Raw genomic sequence first — 24,087 nt, forward strand, 5'->3', positions numbered from 1 at the left:
CAAGCATCTGTGTAAAATCTGGGTGAGGTATAGTGTGTTTGGAAGACAGAGACAGATGCATTCCTTGAACTCACCAGCTAGCTAGCCAACTGGCCAAATCTGTATGCTCCAGGTTCACTGAGAGGTCCCATCTTAAAACACAAGTTGAAGAGTGATGGAGAAAGACAGTCAACATCTAGCTCTTCTAGAACATTTGTGAAAACACACACACACACACACACACACACAGCATTATGTATTTTGTTGGGGTCCCTTATTATCTCTGGGGTAGATTTTGAAGCTTAAATCGTGCTACTTTGTCTATCCATCAGGCAGTCTTTCTTTCCTGTTGAATTGTCCAAGAAGGTTTTATGTGAAAGTCAATTGTCTTCCTTATTTATTCAGACATGCCTACTAACTTTCACACCTGTGAAACTTACTCTGGATTCTTCAAAGTTACCTACAAGTTTCTACTTAAGTGTAAGCTTATGCAAAGTGAACAAATACATTGTTGAGGCACCATGACTAGAGAGTAATAATAATAATAAAAATCACTGTTTATATTCAACTTTTTGCTGGGTGGCTTTTAGAAATGAAAAATCTTTGCTAGCCTTCAATAAAGTTGAATTTTCAGAATGCTTGTCTGTGCTTGCTGTCATGATTCGGTCTAGGTTCCAATCCTTGTGTAAATTTGGTCAACTCTGGGTTATTCTGAGCACAGGTCTGTCATGTGCTAACCTGTTTGAAAGTCCTATTGGATACTGTCTCCTGCTGTCTCCACAGTCTCCTTTGACTTCTTCCTGGCGTGAAGTGTCCAAGAGCAGCAGGAACTGTGAAAGCAAAGGACCTGTAAATCAAAACAAATCCTAGCATACTGGTCTCCAGGGAAGAAAGCTCAAGTAAGCACAAGCAGAGTAAACACAACAGCGATTGTTACAGCCGAGTAAACACAACAGCGGACACCACAGACATGGTAGGAAATGCCTGGGTTTAGAACTGAGCACCTTTCCTCCAAATGACCATGGGAGATGCCAGTGGCCACCCTCTCTGGCTTCCCATTATAACGTGTGGTTTCCCATGCATGTGTTCCAGTGTGTGCATATGGAGGCTAGAGGTTGAGCTCCTGTGTCTTCTACCTTATTTTTTGATACTGAACCTGGAACTTGCTGCTTAGGCTAAGCTGGCTGGACAGTGAGCCCTGAGGGTCCATCTGACTTTACATGCCTGGGATGACAGGAATATTCCACCATGACTTTTCATGTGTGTGTTACAGATTGAACTTGTCTTCATTTTTGTGGCTTAAGCATTTTGTTCAATGAACCATCTCAACAGCCCACCCCAGACACTGTTAATTCCCTTATTTAACATTAGTTTTAAATCTTATTTTATTTTTATTCTCAAATGACAATCCTCCTATCCACTACAGAGAAATCTCTCAGTCCTTCTGCCAGGCCCTATCTGGATCTGAAGTATGCCCCCTCCCCCTGCATCTTCCTCCAGATGCTTCACTTCCTAGTCTGTTCCTCTTCCTGAAAAGAGAATTTGATATTAGTTTTGGACAATTTCCCAACTCCCTTAAACTATTCCTTGCTTTGTTGACAGTAAAGGTGAATTGCTTCCTTGTGAATAAATTCTTGCCCTAGCATGCATTGTCTTCTCATAAGTTCTATAATGGGTTGCTAAATACTGGGGTGAGGTGGAGATGGGAGTATCTAACCTCTCATTTGCTTCATATGAACTCTGAGGGACCCCCACCCCACCAGAATGCAGGCCTGGAATGCCCAGAGCGCTCCAGCTCTTTCTCTAACCCTTTTTGAAGCTCTTCGCCCACCCCTTTCCTACCCTCCAAGCTGGAAATGGTGACATTTGAAAGTCAGTGGCTGTCTTTGCTGTCCTCTTAATTCTTTCTCTGTGCTCTTCATATCTCAACACACTGTCCTCTTTGGTTTAGAGGTTTTATTTTGTTTTGAGATAGGATTTCTCTCTGTAGACTAGACTGGCCTTGAATTAATGTCAATCCTCCTGCCTCAGCTCACTGTACTAGGATTAGAGGCACAATCCACCACACTGGGTATACACCAGGTTTTTACTGCATGTAGTTTATTACTAGTGCTTGGTAAAGTATTCTACACTCAATTTATCACAGCTGAATCATGATTATTTAATGCAATTCAGTCATAAAATCTATCCACTTGCTGAACTAAGATGCCCCTTTCTACTCAGGACCATACAAAACAAAAATGCTTCCCCCCCCCCCCCCTCTGGAGGATAGTTGGAAAGCCATTGCAAAACATGATCAGAGCTCTCTGGAATCAGGCAAGGCCAGCCTGACTTCCTTTTAACTACACTAGGGCAAAACTTAAAGTCTTTTTACCTCTTGGTCACTCTAAGCAAGTGAATGATCCCAGAACCTTTAGGATCCAATGCAAGAATGTTTGATATATTGTTGGATGGGAATGAATTACTTGGGCCCTATTAGCTCATCAGCCTTCTAAATTTGATTTTGAGGGTTAAATGACTCCCATATGCCCAGTGCAAAGACAGTGGTCCACAATATGAATTGTGATTACATCATAGTTCTCTTTGGTCTGTGGCTTATCATTACAGATGACAGAAGTCATCAACTCTCAAGTCAGTGAGTAACTGGGCCGTATTCTCACTCACTATCCTTTCAGTGTTGGAATTGTGGAGGCTTTAGATAACCTATGGTAATGGTAATTAGAGACATTATACTCTCAGTAATTTGCTTCACAGATGAACTATCACTTATGAAGGGGACTTTATACGGAGGACACAAAAAAATTGAGGTCCTCAAATGACCTCTCCCTCCTATAGAGATGGTGGTGGCTGTGATCTTTAGATTTGTCCTCTTCTTGAAACCCAACAACATTACAAATTCTGTCTGTGGGTACAGAATAAAACATACCCTCTTAATTCTGTTCTGTCACAGTAGAGCCACCAGGCTCATTCTAAAAGCCTTTTTTTCCCCCCAGACATAGATTAACTTTGATTTTCTAAGAATATAAGTATATATTTAATTTAAAAATATTACATATTGGTATAATAGATCTTCCAAGAACTGTTTAGATTGTGTGTGTGTGTGTGTGTGTGTGTGTGTGTGTGTGTGTGTGTGTGTGTGTGTGTGTGTGTGTGTGCGTGTGTGTGTGTGTGTGTGTGTGTGTGTTGCTATGTGTCTGGATACATGTATGCATGTGTATACAGAAATCAGAGGTCAACTTTGCATGTTACTCTGCAGGTACTAAGTACCCTGTTTGTTGAGAAAAATTTTCTCAGTGGCTTGGGATTGTCAGATAGACTAAGTTGGCTTGCCAGGGAACCTCAGAAAACCATTGCTGTCTATGTCTCCAATGCATAGATGACAGGCTTGTGCCACTAAGTCTGGATATTTTAAATGTGAGTTCCAGGAGTCAAACTTAGATTCTCATGCTTGCATAGCAAACATTACTTGACTGAATTATCTCTTCAGCCCTGACTTGCTTACTGTTATGTTTTTATCACAGGATATTGCCTGTGTAGTTCAGGCTGGCCTCAAACTTGAGATGTCCTTGCCCCTGCCTCTCTAGTTTAGGGTTATAGACATGTACTGTCACACCTAGCTGATGGTTTATATAGATCCATGAGTAAATGTTGATGTCTTGATGATGATGCATGTGAACTGATTAACCCATGTGCTTGTTAGCAATGTGGAAACTAAAAGCATCATAGCAAAGAAAATACAATATTCCTTAAAGGAGAAATAGTGAAGGAAAGATTGGAATTACAAGAGAACCTAAGGACTTGTTCAGGGAACAAGAAAGGACACCTAAGTAGGCAAATAGTTGCTGTATTTGCTGAAAGGAGGTAATAGCCAAGATTCATTTTGATGTTTCTCTTTCTGAAGGGGATGATCTACCAGAAATATCAAGAATATGCAGCTTTTTCTTGGACTGTGTATCATCTCCAGAAGCACACAGAAGGGAGAGGACATGCTTTAGGACATAGAAACAAACAAACAAACAAACAAACAAAAAGAGAAAAATCAAGACAAATGCTCAACTTCTGCTAAATAGCTTGCAGCAAAAATCTTCTTGTGGGTTTTAGAAAATTCTCCTTATAGGGAGGGAAGCTGTTAAAACTGCCCTCAATTTCCTGTGTTTGTTGAATTGCTGTAGGTAAGTGAGCAGAAATGTTTACTGAAATGTTCAAGGCAGCAGAAGTTTGAATCTTGCATAATTCAATTAAAATGTGTATTTTATTGATAACTGAATCAGAAGCAAATACAAAGAAAATGTGAGAAAGTATGTTGGAGAGTAAGGACTGTGTGTTTAGCTCAGATGGATTTATTGGTTAAAAACTAGGATATTAAGGTTAGGGAAATATCATTAAAAGTGTCTTCTATATAAGCCTAGGTTCAAATCCCCAGCATGAACACAAAAATCCAGGTACAATAGTATATGACCATAACTCCAGTGCTGAGGTGGGGGTTTGAAGGGAGACAGGCAAGTCTATGGAATTCATTGGCTAGAGAGCCTAGAGGAACTTCAAGTTCCTCTTCAAGGGCTTCAAGTTCAGTGAGAGACCTTGTCCAAAATATGATGTGGTGGAAAGCAATTGTGGAAGACACTTGATAATGACATTGACTTCTGACCCCTTCTCTCTCTTTCTCCCTCCACTCCTCCTTTCTCTTCCTCCTCAATCCTTCCTCTGCCCTCACCTCTGATGTTGGCCAGATCCTTGGTTTCTGAGAACCTCTTCTGGATTGTCATTTGCTGTGAACCTCTATTGATGCAGAGACCTGACACCCTCTCTTCACAGGCTCAGAAAGGCTTTTGTTCTCATGGACTCTGAAGAGTAAGTTTGGATGGTTTACTCCAAGTAATTCCCCAAATGTGTTTTCTGGGAAATAGGAATTTGCCTTTCTAATCCATCACCTCCTTGGTCTCCTCTGATTTTCTGGTTGTGTTAGTTACTCTTCACATTTCTGTGTTAAAGTATCTAATACAGAGAACATAGGTATGGGAGATTTAGTTAGGCTCACAGTTTCAGAAGGCATGGTCCAGTGTCTCTTGGTATCTCACACATTTCAGTAGAGTATCTTGTAGGGGGCACATGAACTGCAAAAGAGATAGCATCTACCTTGCTTACTAGGAAGCAGAGAAACAAGGACCAGCAGTCAGCTAAGGCTTCAGAGGCCTGCTGCTTCTGGTTTACTTACTCCTAATTTTAGGACCTAAAGGATGGTTCCACTTCCAAATGCTTCAGAACTATCCCAAATGGCATCACTAGCTTGGAAACTAAGTGTTCTAATATGTGAGCCTAAAGAGACATTTCACATTAAAACCACAGTACTACCATAGGGTTCCTTCACCATGGCTTGTTATCCATATTTATAGGGTGCTATTCCAGAGGGAAACACTGAGATCTGGTGCCTTAGATTTGAAGATTAGAGTTTCCAGCTTGATTGCTTATCTCAGAAAGTAATAACTTAGTCATTTGAAAAATGCTTTTGTACTTTGTTAACTAAAATCTCAAGAAAATATTAGCCCAATAGAGTACTATGAGATTTAGAGGTTCCTGTGATGAACACCTTCAAAAATCAAGTACAATCAAGTTGCCCTCTTCTTCCTATCCATCTTTAGATTGGAGTTATAATGGCATGGGACTCATGAGGTACTGTATTTGAAAAGTTCTTTGAAGATAAGAAAATTCTTTTAATTAAAATGAAGATAATATCATCTTCAATTATGCTTTTTTGATCTTTGTGGACCAGTGCATGCTGGGACTTGTAGTTTGTGGCTGTTACTTCTCTTTTTTTCATGGAGGAATCCTTCAGTTTTTGGCAGATGAGAGGGAGGAATGATAACCTACTTTTCTTCATTATAGCTTACCATTTTACCATTTTTTAAAAAAGATTCTAAGTCAGTGTTTAAAAATTTTTTTTATTACTTGCTTATCTTGTTTTTAGGCTGTTAAGTAGGTGGGTGGTGAAGGAACCTGAAAATTATGACTGTCATCAAAGATATCATTTAAAATGTCACAGGTGTTAATTAGTTCCAAAATTCAACCATCCATTCTCTTCTATGCCCAAATAATGCTTCTCAGAAGCAATCTTATTTTGACACAAGCTCTGAATACAAAGGAACTTTGAAGAAGTTGATGCTTAAAGTCTAGGATGATAAAAAAAGATTTTTGTTTTTTTATTAAAAAGGAAGCATTGAAATGAAAACAGAAGTCTCAGGTCTCCAGTGTCTGAAGATAAAATGAAAGAACAGTGTACAGGGTAGAGTAGAATGCCCACTGAGCAGATGAGATTTGGCGACAGACACATTCTTCCCAAACTTTCTTTCCTATTTAGGATGGCTTTCAGCTTCCTTCTAGCTTAAGTATGTGGCTTATTTCTTCTTTCAAATACGAACTAAATAAACCATTTGAAAATAAAAAGCAAACTACTTCTTAATATTTTGCTATTTGGTATACAAGAAAAAGTAAAATTGGGGATTCCAATGTGTGGACATAAGGGTCATCAAGGGAGGAGAGAATGTCTACCCTGGATGGTCATAGAATCATATAGAAGGAATCTAGAACTCCCCCTTATATTCCAGTGCTGTTTAATAATTGGAAGCTGCACTCCATTTTTTTTCAATGCTTCCATTTGTCAAAAGTTATCTGCAATAAAGAAGGTAACAATTTGGGATTCTCCATGAACTGAATCTTCCCCTGGGCATGACAGAGTCTCACAGGAGCTTGAGGCATCACATGCTTTACCATCCTTATTTTAAAGAAAGAAAATGATGGCAATGCTCTATCTCTGTGTCATCTAGTAGCACTTGTAACTGTTGAAGACAAAAAAAAAAATGCATTTTTTAAAAGACAATTTCTTTTAGCATAGGCTATAGACAAGGATGACCATGAACTCCTCATCCTCTTTCCCCTTCCTCCCTAGTGCTAGGATTCCAGGCATGTGTCATCACATCTGACTTGGAGACAGGGAATTTTTTAATGCTTTTAAATTTTAGCTCACTTAAATTTAAATATCACAAACCTACATGAGTTTACTGGTTCCTGTAATCTTGTATTTAGAGACAGTGCTGTAGATTGGAGAAACTCATCCTGGATGTGGATGCTTTACATTTTTAATTGACTGACCTCATGAAGAGTGAGCTCAAAGACTCTGGAGTGAAAGAAAAGATACTCGTAAGTAAAGGAAAGAAAGAGACATAGAAGAAGAGAGCAAGGAAGGAGGAAGGGTTGAAGCTGATCAGGTGGGAGGGAGGGAAATCTCTATTTCCACCGAGCACTCCAGTCTTAGAGATTCAAGGACAGAATACGGAGACCTGATATTCTGCTCAGGTTCTGTGTTTGGACAGCTTCAAAATTTCACTGAAAAGTTGTCCTGAATGACATTGTTTATACAAATTTTGATTCACTTCAAATTCAAACAAACCCAGCCTGGTGTGAATGTATCCAGAACTTTAATTGTGGTAGGTAGCTTGGCCCTTTAATCTCAACACTAAGGCTGAAGCAGATGGAAGCCTGAGCTGTGTCAGTATGTTCCAGGCTAGTCTGAAACCTTGTCTCAAACACCAAAATCAGAGTCAAGCCTCCTCCCCCGACCCCAGAAAAAAAGCCTAGACAACTAAAAAAAATTCAGGTTTATAACAACTTTGATAAAAACAAAAGAAAATAAAGCAAACAAAACAAAAACACTGAAGACCAGGTATGGTAGAGAATTCCTAAAAATTTGGCATCCAAGAGGCAGAGACAGGATCGTGGAAACTTTAAGACCATTCTAGTCTACATAACAAGTTTTGGACCAGCCAAGCCTTTAGTGTCCCTTAAGAAGAAAAGAGAAAGGAAGGAAGGAAGGAGAGAAGGAAGAAATAAAAAGAGAAAGAAAGGCAAGAATTTATTCTTTAAATTATTTGATATCATGGCACAGATGTTTCCAGTGCATGGAGTCTATTGATAACTTACACAGATCCGAGATGCATGACCTGTGACCTATTCATGGCTCTCATTCTATATAAACTTGGTTTGTAATTTGGACTGGCTATCCTATAGCTGGAAAAAAACATCTTTCACCCTTTTCAATGCATTTGTTTGTAAGGAAGGGAAAAGTCAGAGAGATCAAGTGACCTGCCTCAGGTGGTCCAACTCTTTGATGGTGGCGCCAGACACTGCCCCCACTCCCCCAGCTAGCATTTGCCCAACTTCTTTGGAGAATCTTTGAATCCTGGCTTTGCTGGGCCACACCAGCTGTTTTGAAATAATTACCCCATGGAGCCTCCCTAGAAATCTTCTAATCAGCCCTGGTCCCACATAGTTGACGTTCTTGTCCCTCTGTCCTGTCCCTTTGGTTCACCTGGACTGATAAGCCCAGGACCAGAAAGGAGTGCAGAGATTTCTTGATAGGATTGCAATGTTTTTCTAAAAACTTTGTGCAGAGATTTGGCAATAGTTCTTTGTAGTCTTTGATTCAGTCCTGAGAAACAACAAAAATGAATCACCCAGGGAGCTGTTCCTGAGACTCCTAAAACTTTTTTAGGAGAGAAAAAAATAAATAAATAAAATAAAAAATACATATATTCTCTAATATTGACTTAAATGGAAACCAATTATAATACTTACCAGGAAAAGAGTGTTGCTGTTTAGGGAATGTGGGAGATTTACTTTGATAAATTCTGGGAAATAAATGCATCATGAAAAAAATGTAAAATTAGAACAATTTAAGGAGATTTAAAAAAAGGGGGGGGATGGGATTACACAACTTTACGATTTTAAACTGCTTTAACAACATTCCCTAATTAGTCTGTACATTTCTCTATAAGACTGTTTCCAACCCAGTTGTGTGATGAAATTTGAATTGCTTGATATTTCAGATTCATTAACGTGAGAAAAATGGGGGAACCAGACTCTGATGTGGTTGGCTAGGTAGGTGTGTGTAGGGGTTAGGACCTTAAAGTTAGTTTAAACGATGGATGTCATATGATGGGGTACTCTTTAGACGTCCAATTTTGTTTAGTAGGGTTAAGACTGAACTGAGACAATCAGAGCTTGAGTTGGGGCTATCTACAGGCCAGGAAACTCGATGTGCATTCTCCTAGGATTCCCAGAGTTGCTTTTGTGTTTTATTTCTTGCTACTAAATTCCTCAAGGGCCCAGGCCTTTCCTTATTCCCTTTAGCACATCTCCCAGCGTCACACAAGGAACAAGCACTGTTGGTCAACTGATCTGTATAGAAACTGGAATTACATGACTATTTCACATTGTGGCTTACCGAGGATATATGAATTTGGAGAGGAGAACAGAAGTTTCAAGGAATTAAGGAGAGAGAGACTAGAAAGACTAGGGATTGTTGTCCAGAGATAAGATTATTTAGAATTCAGAATAAAGGGCCCGTAAATTTAGACTAATGTTAAACCAGTCACAAACCTAGAGACTGAAATTGTGTCAGGGAACCTTTTTTAGCAGGTCTGGTACTGCCTGACTTGAGGAATGGTGAATGGAGGGTCAGCTGGTCCTGGTGCAGGGTGTAGTAGGCAAAAGCCCTGAGATCAAGGCATGCTATCTTGGGCAGCCTCCAGCCGAAGCAGCATGCTGCTGTCCTAATGGCCTGTGTGGCAGCTAGTGTGCCTGCCCTCTGCAGTCCCCATGGGCTGCCTGGAACTCTGCCTTGAAATCCACTTCAGAACTCTGGTCTCTGCAGTCCATTTTCTCTCTGTCTCTCTTTTGGTTTGCAGAGACAGGGTTTCTCTGTGTAACAGCTGTGACTGCCCTGGAACCTGCTTTGTACCAGGCTGGCCTCAAATTCACAGAGATCTTTCTGCCCACTTTGCTGGGACTAAAGGTGTGCACCACCAGGTTTGGTTTCTCTCTTATTTTACATCCTTTTCTTGGATTAAAAGCTCATCTGCCTTTCCCTTCTCTACTCTTGAATTTTCTGTGTATCAATCTTTAGGAGTCACCACATTTCCTGGGTCATTTTCCTCTATAGAAGGCACTATGTCTATCAACTCCAGCTTGGATAGCTATCTCCTTTGACCTGCTCCTGGGATTCCAGGTCATTCCTTGCTTATCAAACTCTACCCCACCCTCCCAGTCAGGCTGAAGATAGAAACAGTCACCTGGGCCAAGAATTAGTGGTTGCAACTTCCCTAGGATTCTTTCCCAATCCTTTATCAAGTCTCTCCTAAGAGGAAATTCTTTTTGATGGCTGGAAAACATTCCCCTTCAGGTGCTGTTTGCTCCTTTCTGCCGACTTGCTGTCTCTGGTTTGCGCATTCCTTTTGCTATTTCTAAAGCACTGACATCTCAGGGACCATCTCTATCTCCATAATCATGTGGGTCTCTTTTTACCTACTGAGTATTTCTTCACTGGTTTTGTCAATTAAAAAAAAAAAAATCCTCTCTTGCCCTCTCTTGCTCTCACTTTCATCCTCACTGTCCCCCAACCTCTGGGACAGGATCTCCATATAGCAGGCACTGGTTTGTGCTGGGATTATAGGCATCTATCACCACATGAGATGCTAGGCATGTCATTTAGGGCCTTGTGTGTGTTTGATAAACATTCTGCCAGCTTAGCTGCATCTCCATTCCCTGACACCCCCTTTTCCCTTTCTTTTATTCTTGTGATTAAACCTAGAACCCTTTGCATGCTAGACAAGCATAGTACCATGGAGCTATATACCTAGCCCCCTGGGGCTGACTTTAAGTGGGCTTGAATGAAACAGCAGCTTTGGGGTACTGCTGATCACCATACATTCCAAACCTCCAAGAAGACGGACTCTAATTCTTCTTAGGGTCCCTGCTTTTTCTCGGTCCCAGAATAAAGCTTGCCTTAGTGATGGTTCAACTTAATAGTTTTGGCTGTCTGCTGTTAACAGGGCCCACGCAGTGTTTCCATACCTGCCACAGTGTAGACAATCAATTAGTATTTGTTGCATGAATATGTGATTAAGTTGTCTTGAGTCACCAGACACCAGAGGCATGTTCCTGAGGGTCCCATTCACATGTCTTCTCTCTCAAGTTCTCATTAGAAATATTAGTAAGACACACATTTGGGCTTTTCCATGTTCATCCACCTTCAGGATGATTGCCATGGGGAGATGTCTATGTAGCAAACTCTTGCCATTTCATCTTCCCTGCATGCACAGTTGAAGTTGATTCCCCAGGTAACAATGACGCTAAGAACCCTGAGTAAGTTCCCCAGGTAACAGATGGTTGGGCAGAGGCTTCCTGGTACAGACTGGCTGTGATGAATTTGTGTTACTTACTAGAAATCAAGCAATGGTAGTCTTGTTATGGTATCACAGAATCCTTCGTGTCTGCATTGGTGCTCACTGCCCCCGTATAAGCCTTTTATGCAACTTCCTGTGCCTCTGTTCTTGACTGGTAGCTACTCAATGACATGGAAGAGGAATAAGGAACCATCATCCATGAACCCCAGACCAACTCCTTTGTGTTGGCTCAGTTGCCTTCACTGTACCCATTGTATGAGACTTTTTCTTACATGCTACCAAGTTCATCTCATTTTTCCCCTGCAAGGAGAGGTCATACTACTGGAGTGGCAAGATTCTGACCTATAATTAATAATGGGGTGCATGACATTTATAATAACTCTTTGGAATCCTTTGGGATGAAAGGTGCTCCATAAATGTAAACCATGATTATTTTTTGACAGCTAAATATAAAATTTCCACTAAATACTACTTAACAATGTTGCTTTTAAGGATATTAATTGGGTCTTTCAACTACACAATGCAATTATCAGTCTAATTGAAATAATTGGTCAACACTGGGGGAAGAAAAATACTTAAAACAAATGGGGCAAGCCAAACATTAAGAAGGTTAAGACTCCACTAAGTTAAGTTTACTTTAGTTGAAAAAGCCAATGGGTTTGCTTTGTGTTGGTGGGTAAACACTCTGGTGAAGTGTGAGATTCAAACAAACCTATAATTAATCCTCAAAACAATGGTTGATAAGGGACAGAAACTTCTGGAACTAGCTTGCACAGCCCTACTGGAGCTTTCCATCAAAAATATTTTCTCTAGCTGTACAAACGCTGTTTTGACATGATTTCCATGGAATAAATAAATGCGTCAGCTACTGGTCCCCCTTGTTGTTGTCGGGGAGAGGCGCTTTCAGTGGTAGACAAAACTTTTTGGTTATTGTTGTTGTTGTGAGCTTTCTGTGTAACAAAGCTCAGCAGAAAGAAAGAAGAGGGAGAAGGCAGATTGTGGTGAGCTTTACAAATTGGCACAGCCTTATCTGCTGCATTTCACAGTTTTCTGGAATCCTTTCAGAAGAGCCTTTCCTTTGTAAGAAATGGTTTAAGCTTTATGTTATTTTGAGCTATATTTGAAAGTTTATGAAAATTGCTTTTTAGTTTTCTGAATGCTGAAAGCATCGATACTGATGTTTCCTTCTTGAGAATTTATCTTGCTCCGGTGGCCAGTTGTAGAGTTCAGCCTTTCTTTTGCCTTTCCTTCCTTCTTTCTGCCACATGGGAGGGTGCTGGCATGTTACTGCTCAAAGCTCAAGCTACATTCTCTTTCCATACTAGTTAAGAACTCAGTGTCAACCCCTCTGGTCAACATTGCTCACTGACAACAGAAGATTCAACTTTCTTTGGATTTCTCAGGTGTTCCTCACAGCCCCTCCTACTTCCCTTCTTCCTACACACTCTTTCTTGATGGTGACCACCTTGTCACCTGTCTTTAGAAAAGAAAATTGAGGTTTGTTAGTGTGGAGGGCTTATAATGATGACCACAGCAATAACAACAATAACAAAACCCCCATAGATTTTAGTTCTGGACACACTGGGATGCATGCTGTTATTTGAACACCCACATGAACAATCCTGTTGAAGAATGTAATTAAAATGGACAGTTTAACTAAACAAAACAAAATGTCTCAAGTACCAGACAGTGAGTCATTTATTAAAATAATGTTTGACAATGCAGAATTCTGGGATCTAGAAAATTTGAAATCTTTGGAAGTCTATTGGGCTTTGCATATAGAATCATGTAGTCCCCAAAAGATAAGTGGTGAACAGCAAGAAAATAAAGTTTAAAATTTTTCTTTGTTATTAAGGGCTATGGTAATGCTAAATAGATTCTAAAGAGTAAGTGAGAGTTCTATTACTGACATATTCCTGACTTATTTATTTATTTAAACAAGGTCTTGCTAGGTATCCCTGACTGGCCTAGCACTCACTGTGTAGCCAGTGCTGGCCTCCAAATCATGGCAGCTGTCCTCCACCTCAGCTGATTTACAGCAAGATTACAGGTGTGTACCATACATCAGGCTTTATTGAAGTTTTTTGAAAACACATGGTAGGCAATAGTAAAACACTCTATTTGGCAACTTTGGATCATACTACTTCTGCTCTGAATGAGTGTGGAGACTTTGGAAAAATTGGTTAATCCTGATGAGATTTAATTCTCCCTAATCTGTGAAATGTCATTCCAAATGAGTGACAGCATGCTATAAATGTTAGCTATTGTAGGTAGCCACCTACCTACCCATGCATCTGTGCACCTATCTATGTATTCATTGTTTGTACAGTATCTCTCTCTCTACTCTCTGTGTTTCTACATTTTTATCAAGGTGACCTATTTTGGGCATTAGTACAATAATATTCTGGCCTCAGGATAATAAGTGAAAGGAAATTTGCTTCAGGGTGTGTTGAAAGAATAGAACAAACGTTTGGGGTGTAGCTCAGTGGCTGGAACACTTGCCTAGCAAGCATCATAAGGCATAGGTTCAATCTCAGTACCACTTTTAAATAAAGTAAATAAATAAATAGAAAGAAAGGTAGGCAAACTATACTGGGAATGAAAGGAAGGAAATATCCTTCATAAACTGTGCCTTTCCTGCTAGGAGAGAGTTTGGTGCAACCAGTGTTTTCAAAAAGTGAAAATATCTGCTACACATGATATTAGGATGGATGTGTGTGCCAATGAGCAAACTTTTTTAATTATGGGAGAAATTAGTTACTGTTTTAATTACTTAGAAAGCATTTATATTGAAGCATTGCCCAGCCCCCACCCCGGGATTGCTGGAGCAATTTAGTAATTTAGTATGTTCAAGAACAGAGAGAGAATAGCTTCTTTAAAAACAAAACCCGGTTTCAGGAAAACGAAATTCCTGCTCCTCTCTTGCATGACAAACAGCCATTTGAGTCAAGGAGCTCCGTCTGTGGCTCATCTTAAGTGTGATGAAAAGTGAATTACAATATTTGGGGATGGCTCTGGGGGAAGGCCAGGAGAGATGACCAATAATAGCTGTGGCTTGTTTTGGCTATTGTTTGAACTTCTAAGTGGGATATTTGAGACATCTACTGACTTAATTAAAACCCCAGATGCTGGAAAATCTCATTAGCAATCGTGGAAATACAGAATGCAAACTACCAAGCTTTGCTCCTGCAATTTCTCAAACAAGGATGAAAATCAGCCATGTGGACATGGTTGTGTGCACCATCTAGGGAAATCATCTCAAACACCTGACAGTGGACAGTAATTTTATTGCCTCCAAAGGTTCTTCATGTGTTTTGTGGCTTATCTGCTCTTAACTTCATCACAGCTCCATTCCATGGAGACTTAAACATTATCCTTAAAAATCCAGATCTACCTAGAGCCCCAGAGTTACCTTAGAGGCCTTTATTGTAAGATAACAGAGTTGTAAATAGCACAGGTGATTCTGTGAAAATTCCGATGATGCTTCCTTGGTTGGATGAAATGGAACTGGGAGCCCTAGCATGGAAACCAGTAATCACCCAATGAGCTTGTCAAATATTTTGGGATTGAGATTTGGACCATGTGAGAGGCACCACCTACAATGGAGGTATTTTGGCCATTTGATATTCACAAGACTGGAAAGTTTAAGATGCACTAAGAACTGAATGCAAGAGGTTTGGCTTCCTAATGTAAACACCATTATCATTTGGGAATCAATTAGCTCCTTGCACTAAGGGAATGAGTAGTCTCTTAAATGCCTATTGTGAGTTGGGCTATTTGCTTTAATTAAGAGGAGACAGAGTGGATTATTGTCTCCAGCAAAAGGGGTGGGAAGAGTCAGAAAATTACACTTTAGCCTCATAAGCAACAAAGCCCACGCAAGAGGCATGGTCTTCGTCAGGCAGGTCTAAAGCAAATTAGCTTTTAATCTGGAAATGCTAAATAAGGATGGCTGCACCCAACAATTAGAAGAAAACACAATGTAGTGGTCCTTCTAAGGCTTTAGGCTCTTGATAGTTTGCTCCATCAGGAAGATCTGGCTGATAAATGTTCTTATTTCCTTACCAGAGATTAAGAATTTAAGGTGAATTTTTATAAAAACAACAACAACAAAAACCAAACCAAAGCAAAACAAAAACCACACAAACACAAAAACACCAAACCTCCAGTGCAACAATGTTAATAACAACATTTTCAGTGTGTTAATATAAACCTTTACCCTAAAGATTTATGGGATGAAATTTAATTTGTTTTTTCTTTGATTTTTGTAAACCTACAATTTGGTAAATCTACAATTGCCATCTGACTGGGTGTCCATAATCTCTTCTCTTGCTGGGACTTGCCTGTGTTAACCAGTCATTGGAAAGGGCTACTTTTAGTGTATGTTCATTAATCCACCTATTTCATAAATAAACAAACACTGAGGGTTGACTAAGTGCCATGACCCCAGGTTCTGAGGGATGGCTGAGAGTGAGATGCACTATTCTTGTACAGCGAGGGAGAGGTAGATGAAGGATGCTCTGAGCACAAAGGAGAAGGGCTCAGTCTTGTCTTAGGGAGGTGCAGTAGGTACCTAGAGACGACCTTGAATTTCTTATCCTCCTGCATGTACTTCCTAAGTGCTGAGATTACAGACATGCTCCACCAAGCCCAGTTTATGGTGTGCTGTGAACTGAGTTCAGTGCATTATTCATGCTGGGCAAACACTCTACTTACTAAGCTATATCTCCAGGGCAACAGAATACCTTCTAAATCTATAGGAGCTAGATCACATTTGTGTGTGTGTGTGTGTGTGTGTGTGTGTGTGTGTGTGTGTGTAGGGTTCAGTTTGGTAAGTATATAGAATGAGAGCAACTTCAAAGGATCAGAATGGACACGGGTAGCCTGACAGCACTCCAACTACATATAGGCTTTGCTTTCCAGTGTTTGAGATTTTACATGTCTGTATTAGCATTTAGAATTATATAGAAGAATAAGTAGCTCTTGAGGACTGTGGGTACTTCAGGAAGAATTAAGGATAGTATTCCCTCAGTGAATGAAGATGATTCCCAATTAGTTTGGTTTTAAAAAGAAATTAGATGCTTTTAGTTAAGTCATATATATTGTCATGTCAGATGTTTTCCTTCCTATATATTTTGTTGTGGTAAAATACACATAGCATGAGATTTACTGTCTTGACCATATCTCATGTTTAGTGATAATACTAACTGTCCTTAAAAATGTGCAACCATTGCCACTATCCATCTCCATAATTTAGCTTATGAAATTGAAACTCTGTGCCCTTTGTGTGGCACTTGTTCTCCTAGTCCCAGCTACATGGGAGGCTGACGCGGGAGGTTCGTTTGAGGGCAGGAACTGGAGATTTTCCTGCTTAACTACAGCGATATCTCATCTATAGTGGGGTTGGGGCGATGGTTCAGTTAGCAAAGTGTGTGCTGTGCACTGAAATCAGACTCCCTGTATACACATATAAGCTGGGTGTGATTGCACAGGTCTGTAGCTCTAGCACTAGGGGTGTGGAGACATGTGGATCCCTGGAGCTCTCTGGTGAGCAAGTCCAGAAAACTGATGAACCCTGAGTTCAGTAAGAGACCCTATTTCAAAAGATAAGGTGAAGAGCAACAGTGGAAGATGCTTGATGTTGACCTCTGGTTAATCACACACACACACTACACACTTACACATGCACACACATAGACACACCTGTTCCCACTATCATTTAGTTTTTTTTACTAGGTGTCATTGTGTTGCACTTTGGAGATTGAGTCAGAAGGATTGTGAGTTCCAGGCCAGCCTAGGCAATGTGACAAGACCCTATTTGAAAAAAAGGAAAGGAAATTAAAATAAGGTAAAATAAAATCATGGTAGATGAAAATTCAAATTATAATCTGATTGGACAATTATTTTAGTCTCTTGTGATTTGTTTTTCTTTTTGTCATGGTCTTATGTAGCCCAGGCTTGCCTTGAACTTGCTCGAGGATGATTCTGATCTTCCAGCTACTACTTCCCAAGAGCCGGGATTACAGTCAGACATCAGCACATTCAGTTGTATGTGTCAGTAGGACTCCAATTCCTGGTGCGTCCTGAATGCTAGGAAAGCACTCTCCCTTCTCCAGCCCCTAGCACTCCCTAAATCCAATCTTGGTTTTTAGGAAAGCTGAGCTAACTTCAGCCAACAGGGATAGAGAAAGATGTTTGTTGCACGGACTGGTTTCCAGTGAGTAAATCAACTACTCACCTGTTTCTGCTGGTCTCCACTGGGATAGAGCCATGGCAGGACTGAGTGTATTTGAGCCTTCTTTGCTGCCAACTGTAGATCAGTAATGGACTCAATCCTGTTTCCTTTCCTTTGCTGGCCAGGGATCTGCTGCACCGCGTGCTTTTCACCTAGTTTACTGTGTGGTCCTGCTCCTTTCAGCACATTGTCTTCTGCGGTGATATACGAGGGCAGGCAATGTTTGAGTTCTACATGTCTTCTGCGCAGCTGTCCCTGTAAAGTACCCTCGAAGGCCATACCATGCCAATGCACTTGCTATCAAGGCATAATGCTACCTCTGGAGCAGTGCCCACAAGCCTCCTTTTTAGCTCAGTACATCTGGATTGTGTAATGGGAGCCTCATGGACCTTTGCCCTCCATCTATGTTTCCACTCTATAAAGTTTGAACTCTTCATTGTGAGTTTTAAAGTTTGTTTTCATTTGCCAGTGGTACCGATGGTTCCTTCACTCTCAGATAAATCAGCGTCATATACTTCATATAGTTCCATCTCCTCCTGATTATAAACATCTTCAAAGTAGGGATTAGCTCAATACTATTTCCTAGAAATTCCCAAATACCAATTTGCTTCTTTGTATGAATGCACCTGTGTCTGTGTTTATGTATGGGTGTGCATAGGGAGCATACACAAGTGTGAACATGCTTGTGGAAGCCAGAGGACAGTCATGGCTGTTACTCACCTGCTTTTTAACTTTTAAAATTTTTGAGACAGGGATTGAAGCTCACCGAGTATGCTAGGATGGATGGCTAATGAGCCCCAGTGATCTACCCTCAATAGTGCTGGGACTACAAGTGCATGTCACTATGCCCAGATTTAAAAAAAAAAAAAAATACGCATATTCTTGGGATCAAAGCACATCCACAAACTTGAAAGACAAGCACTTTACCAAAGCACTATCCTCTAGTCTCTGACTTTTGTTATTTATTTATTTGTGATAGAGTTTTACTATTTAGCCCAGGTTGGCCTAGACAGACCTCATGATGCTCCTGTCTCAGCCTCACAAGTGCTAGGATTACATGCATAGGCCACCTTGACACTCAGCTTTCAAATACTCTTGTTGGCACAGAATGGGAAAATCCTGGTAGGGAATAGTCAACTTTTTCCCATGAGAACTATAGTAAGGTAGAAACTAAGGTAGGGAAGAATAAATATAAAAGAGTTTAAGGTTTATGGACCACCTGCTCTTGTCTACCCAGTACACTTCGCCCACTCACTAACCCTACAGCTAGAGTGGTATTATTGGTTCCATGTGACAGCTGAGGAATCTGAGGCTCAGGAAACAGCTTGTGGCCATCCAGTTAGTAAATGCTGCATTTGGAACTGAAACACAGCTAAGGCTGACTCAAAATGCTGGGCTGTGCTTTACCCATCTGCTTCGTGCCACATGTAAGAAAGTGAGCCACTTTGGTTTAAAGTCGTTTGTGGAGATGATGTCCACGTATGATCTGAAAAATTTCATATTTCATAGTTAGGCATGGTTCATGGTATGTCTCTCTTAGAGTCCTTGCTTCCTAGCTTCTCTGGGATGGCCATCATTTGTACTGTCTGATAAAAAAGGAGCTGGTTTGGTGCCTAACCCATTACCTAACAATTGATAGGATTAAATAGATTTTAGTCACTTCTATGTCCTGAAAGTATATATTACATGTATTTCTGTAATTCCAGAAGTAGGGGAAACAGAGGCAGAAGGATGGCCAATTCAAGGTTATCCACTGGTATATCATGAGTTTGTGACTAGTATGGGTTACAGGCGACTCTTTTTTAAAAAGGTTTTGGTCATAGTAAAATTGCTAAAATGTTTCCTATGCATTTGCTCCCAATTAATGGTGCACCTTGGTGCCCATTGGTGACAAAGAATTCACAAATGGGTCACACTTTGAAAAACCCTCTTTAATTCATGCACGTGGTCCCTTGACTATTGTCTTGCAAGAGAATAATCATATGCCTTCATTTCAGACCTGAATACCTGAGACACCTAAGGAACACCACAGTCTAAGCAAAGGACACAGCCTGCTGCAAGGCAGCCCCACCTCAAATCTGCTTCCAGCTCTTCCTTGTTCCTAAGACATGGAGAGTAGAAATTATTCTAGTCATATCCAAGAGAAATCAGTCAACCTTTGCAAAGTTAATCACAACCTTCCTCCAGGGCCTCACAGCTCTGTGGGAAGATTTTCCTAGCGCCCTTGCTGCACTACTAAAATAAAGAATTTCTAAAGGGATGGATGCCTGTTGTTCTTAGAAATGCATACCCAAGTCTTTTGAGACTTCATCTTTAACTTTTCATTTGCATTGCCATTTGAAAGGGTTGTAGACTAGCAATGGGGTCAGAGTACTAGTGTGTGCTTTGCACAGGTGTGTGTGTGCTGTGTGGGCACATGAGTTCATGTAGAGGCCAAAGGAGGATGTTGGGGGGGCTGTTTTATCACTTTCTACCTTACTCTTTTAAGACAGGGTCCCTCACTGGACCCTGAGCAAGCCTGGTGGCTGATAATTCCTAGAAAACCTCGTGTCTCTAGCCCACATAGTGCTGAGGTTACAGACAGCCACGCCAGACCGGAGAAGAGTGCTGTTCAGGTACCCTGACACATGCCCTCCCGTAATAAATAAGACCCACTCATCACTTAAGAGATAAGGAGAAAATGTCAGTGTGTGGTTCCCAAGCGAGGCACTGAAGGCTGTGTGGCTTGTATCTTGGACTACATGCTCTGGGTAAAGGCATCATGGGGGCACAGACCTCCTCCTAACACAGGACCAGCATCAATAAGACAGTTGCTGTGGGGAGGCCACTGTGAGAGTGGGTGTTACTGAACTTCCGATTCTATAGACATTGAGGCAGCTTTGAGAAGGGATCAAAACCAGAACCTTCTATCTCAGCTCAGCTGAGCCTGGATTCCCAACTCCAGGCATTAATTATCGGAAGGTTAATAAATATTTACAGTAATCATGGCTGTTTTGAAAGGGTAATTTTGGGGGCATCTGCTTAACCATCCACAAGATGACCAAGTAAGAGGTCCATGGTCCATGCACTTGGTGCTGAGGCTTGATGCTCAGCGGCTGCAGTTTCTACTTTACACAAACAGTAGTTTCTGCAACCCTTTCCCTGACATAGTAACTTATTTCAATAGTAACTTATTTCAAACCCACCTTTTCTTAGAAGGAGGCTCTTTCTTGTTTCCAAATTCTTTCTCAAAAGCACACTAGGAGCATAGCAATACTCCAAATAGCTTAAAGATCTGTTCAAATGCATTTTTACCTTTTAACCTTTCCCCGGCCGAAGGTTAAACTTGTCTTTAGCCTTTTCAAAGCTGTTGTTAGTGATTTGCCTAGGCTACCAAACTCGTTCATTTCACTCAGCACATCATTCAGACTCCAGCGAAGCAGCGCGGATTCTGAAGCAGGAAACCACCCTAGCATTGACAAAGGCCATTCAAAGTGATGGGAAAGGCTGCTCTTGGCTGACAGGCAAGCGTCAGCTCATGCTTCCTTAATGCCACTCCTTCTACTCCCACGGTAGTAGTCTGCCCAGCTCTCTTGCTGTCCCCATCGGAAAATCCAAAGTCACTACCTTTCCCAGACTTGAATCTGCCTCTGGAGACCCAGGGAAGCCACCCGGACCATTGTTCATTTGGCAAATGTGCCGCCTTTGGGGGTATGGAAGCTTGTGGGCGTCACTGGCTTTGGGACTCCATGAACAGGGGAAGCCCTGGGTATTGTGAGTAGTGCCAAAGGTTAGCGGCTGTCCCTCCCTAGGGAGGCTTAGCTCTGGAATAATTTCTGTTTGCAACCCTATGTGTAACCCTGGCATGCAATCAACAGAGAAAATATTCATTATTGCCTGACTGTCTGCCGAAGACAATTTCAATTATTCTGGCATTTCAATGGATGATGAAGCCCTTTAGGCTGGCCCGGGAGATTAGCCTTAAAGGCTCTGTAAATTAGCGAAGTTACAATCGGTATATTATCTGGCAGGCAGCTGTGGAGACGCCACAGTGGGCAAAGAGACAAATTACTATATTCCGCTTGTGGTTTTGATATATCAATTTACAAGTTTAACATACGCATTTGTGAAAGAATGATTTTTTTTTTTCCTTCTGCCTTTCTTAAATCACTTTTAACTGCCTGCACTCGAAGTTTCTGAGCCTGTAACGTGAATGGTTGGTTTGCCTTGCTGACGTTTTTGTTTTAAAGCCCAATTTCAGCCAGGAAAAAATATTGCTGGGGACAGAGCTCTGGAATTAATCTTTCCTAAAGTTATTCAAATAATATAATATATGGCAGTTAATCAGAAAATTCCATTTGCAGAATTGTGAGCAATGTCTCATATAAAGGCTTTTCCTTTAATGGGATGTTTTTCATGTCTATTTTTTTTCCCCATGCTAGATTAATTCTATAGTGATTTGGTATCTATATTCTTAAAACACACTTCACCAAACTTGTCAGATGTAAGTAATAAATACGAAAATTGAAGCAATCATCATAATGACATATCCCAATACTTTAAAAACAGTTGCATAATGAGGTCTATCAATAAAATTTTCATGATTCAGCTTTTTTTTCTGAATATTTATGATATCTTGGTGTTCAGGATTAGTGTGTGTGTGTGTGTGTGTGTGTGTGTGTGTGTGTGTGTGTGTGTATGTGTATTTCCTTCAATATCAGAGATTGAATCCAGGGCCTTGCAGATGCTACTCAGGTTGTCTCCCATTGATCTATATCCACAGTCTCAACAATAGTTTTTTAAAACTTTCAGCAATACTTTTAATGCTGATTAATATTCATATCTATGTATGAAATAAAGCTCATATTTCTTGAGTGAATTTAGATTATTTTTACTTTTCATATTTTAAGAAAATAGTTTAGCTTTTGGTTAATAAGAAACATATTTTTGTTCTGTGGCAAATAGCTTCCACAAAGTTTAGATTGTAATTGGAAGTGTGCTTTTGGATCAAAAAGCTTCAATAGATATTACAATATAGATATTTTCAAGGAAGTCTTGTAAAAAGCACATGGCTTTGTTCTCAAATATCCAAGATAGCCTTTTCCTGCTGTCTATGGAATTCAAAACAAATATATAAAACTCCAGAGGCACTGGCTTGCTTTGGGAAAAAACAAACAAACAAACAAAAAACCAAAAACAAAATAAAAAACCCTTTATTTAAAAAGAAAAAGGATGGTTAGGTTTGGAATATGTCCTTATACAATCAGTATACTTAAATGATTTTTAGAATTTCAGTTCTAAAATGATACTGGGAGCTGTAGATATAAGTCAGTGGTAGACTGTTTGCTTCCAATGTATATAGAATGCCCATTAAATGATTTTTAGAATTTCAGTTCTAAAATGATACTGGGAGCTGTAGATATAAGTCAGTGGTAGACTGTTTGCTTCCAATGTATATAGAATGCCCATTAAATGATTTTTAGAATTTCAGTTCTAAAATGATACTGGGAGCTGTAGATATAAGTCAGTGGTAGACTGCTTGCTTCCAATGTATATAGAACGCCCTGTTTCCATTCCCCAGCAACACTTAAAATGATAGTGGTTATCTGCTTGAAGGTCAAGGGATCTATTGAAGTAAGATGTGTCTGCACAGCATTGGCCTGAGCTCTAGCTCTGGTGTTGGATTTACACGGCTTCTAGCACAGGTCCCTATAGACCTTGTCCAAAAGGTGTTTATCAATCAATAACAAGAATTTCATATTTGTCCTTTCTTGTTTACAGAACCAGATTACCCACGAGGGACAGTTTCTTGTCCCTAATAATGCCTAAGAAGGGCCGTCCATTCCTCTTGATTCCTGAAGTTTGACTGTGCACTTTGTGCCTTGTGCTGGTGTTTTCTCATGAGAGCTGCTGGGCTAGTTCAGGCAAGCATCTGCAGTTCTTAAATGGACAGTTTCAGATTGGGGAGTTTAAGAGGCAACCAAATAGAGTTTTAATGCCCGTGAAATAATAATGAAAGACATTTATGAAAAGGGAAAAAAAATCCCAGTTTGTTTGAAAGCCAAGGCCCACAGTCTGCATCATGACAGCAAATGAATGGCTAGCTCACTAATCCTGGTTTACTTTCCAACCTGGGTTTGTCTCCCTGGTCTAGTGGGATCCTGAGGCCCCCCTCCGATCTGGTTTATGTTCAGAACCAATGTTTGAGTTTTAGACTAATTATGGGCCCACCACTGACATTTTCTCCATAATGTGAAGACTGGTGCCAGCCATAACTCAGTGAGATTTAACATAAAAGCAAGATAAAACAATTAAAGTGGAAGAATATTTGATTAAGTGGATCACTGATTTATAGTGAGGTAAATTGGAATTGAAAGGAGAGTGAACTTTTTATGACAATCATATATTATGTTCATTATCAGACTCCCGAGTCCTTTTGTGCTTTTGTGAGTTAATAATAAAAAAAAGAAGAAGAAAAAATAAAAAGAAAGAAAAGAAAGAAAGCGGGTTAAGGAGAGTCGCCCTAGCAGGCATCATTTTCATCTTCTCTTGAGTTATAGTTTCTTTTCATGACCAAAGTTAAATAAATCATGTTTGAGAAAAGTCATCACAGAGCACATAGTCAGCGTTTGAATAGGCAGAAAAGTGCCGCAAGGA

The sequence above is a fragment of the Phodopus roborovskii genome, unplaced genomic scaffold (assembly GCF_943737965.1).
Source record: "Phodopus roborovskii unplaced genomic scaffold, PHOROB, whole genome shotgun sequence".
Taxonomy (NCBI): domain Eukaryota; kingdom Metazoa; phylum Chordata; class Mammalia; order Rodentia; family Cricetidae; genus Phodopus; species Phodopus roborovskii.